This window comes from Octodon degus, unplaced genomic scaffold, assembly GCF_000260255.1.
Source record: "Octodon degus isolate 3935 unplaced genomic scaffold, OctDeg1.0 scaffold00048, whole genome shotgun sequence".
Taxonomy (NCBI): domain Eukaryota; kingdom Metazoa; phylum Chordata; class Mammalia; order Rodentia; family Octodontidae; genus Octodon; species Octodon degus.
In genome coordinates, this window is record NW_004524624.1 from 6,018,417 (window position 1) to 6,019,515 (window position 1,099).

The following is a 1,099-nucleotide window of genomic DNA, read 5'->3' on the forward strand; positions in this document are numbered from 1 at the left end:
AAAGAAAGAAAGAAAGAAAGCCTGATTTTATCACCATGGGGCCAAGGCTCCCAAGTTACGGTATGATCCTGACTTGGTCCCTTAGGAAAACGTACCGCGTGAGCCTGGAAGGCACAAAGCTGCCCACCAGCAAGTTTCCCACTCCACTGGGCAGGGCCACTTCCAAAATCAAACCCCTCCCATGGCTCCTACTGGCTGCAGGACATACTTCCTGCCTGCCCCTCCCTTTCAGGGAACTTCCTTGAAGGGCTTTGTCTCGCTTTCCCCATAAGCTGTTCCCTAATGCTCAGGTGATACGGAGTCATTAAATGCTCCTGTTCAGTCTATGTCCAACATTTTCCCTCCTCCATATATTTGCATGCGCTGTCTCTGTCCGAAGTCCTCCCTGGGGCTCGGCACCCATGTACATCCTCTCCATCCCTCAAGGCCCAGGTCAGGAGAGAAACCATTCAGGCAGGCAGGGGCCCCTCCTCTCGGCCCTGAGTTCCTAAGGACCCCAACAAGGAGTTGCCCCTGAGGCTAGAGGTGGGGCGGGGCTTCCAGTGCCTTGTACACCCTTCCCGGCGTTCCCCTTTCTCCTAGTGGGCAGCCCCAGGCCACGGGTGGCCTGAAGCGAGGTACAGGCTGGAGGCTCACAGCTGTACCGCAGGCTGCTGTTCTCTTAGCGCACTTCTCTGAGAGCTGAGGGCTGTTGACGTGCTAGAAATTATAGCTTCTTTGCCCTGAGCTCCCTCTCACTCCTGTTCTTTCCTGGTTCTTAAGATAAGTATTTGGGCTGGATCGGAGGAATAACTTCTAACATATAGTCTATAGTGCAATAGGATAAGTATTGTTGACAACAGTTGATTATATATTTCAAAATACTAGTAAAGAGAACTTTGAGTATATCCAACATAAAGAAATGCTAAATGCCAAACCAGACCTGCCCTGAAGGCATCCTGAGGCTGCCAAAAAAAAACAAAGAAATGCTAAATGTCTGAGGCAATGCATATGTCCAGTACTCCAGTCTGATCATTACACATTGTATACACATATCAAAATGCCTCAGTGCATCCCATAAATATGTAAAACTACTAAGCATCAAAATTACATATATGTA

General features: G+C 49.0%; 1 protein-coding gene across 4 annotated transcripts in view; it reads right to left on the bottom strand.

Moving 5' to 3' along the window:
* Cdhr2 (cadherin related family member 2) overlaps nt 1–1,099 on the bottom strand; it is a 37,073-nt gene that overhangs the window by 33,395 nt on the left and 2,579 nt on the right. The window lies entirely within an intron of this gene.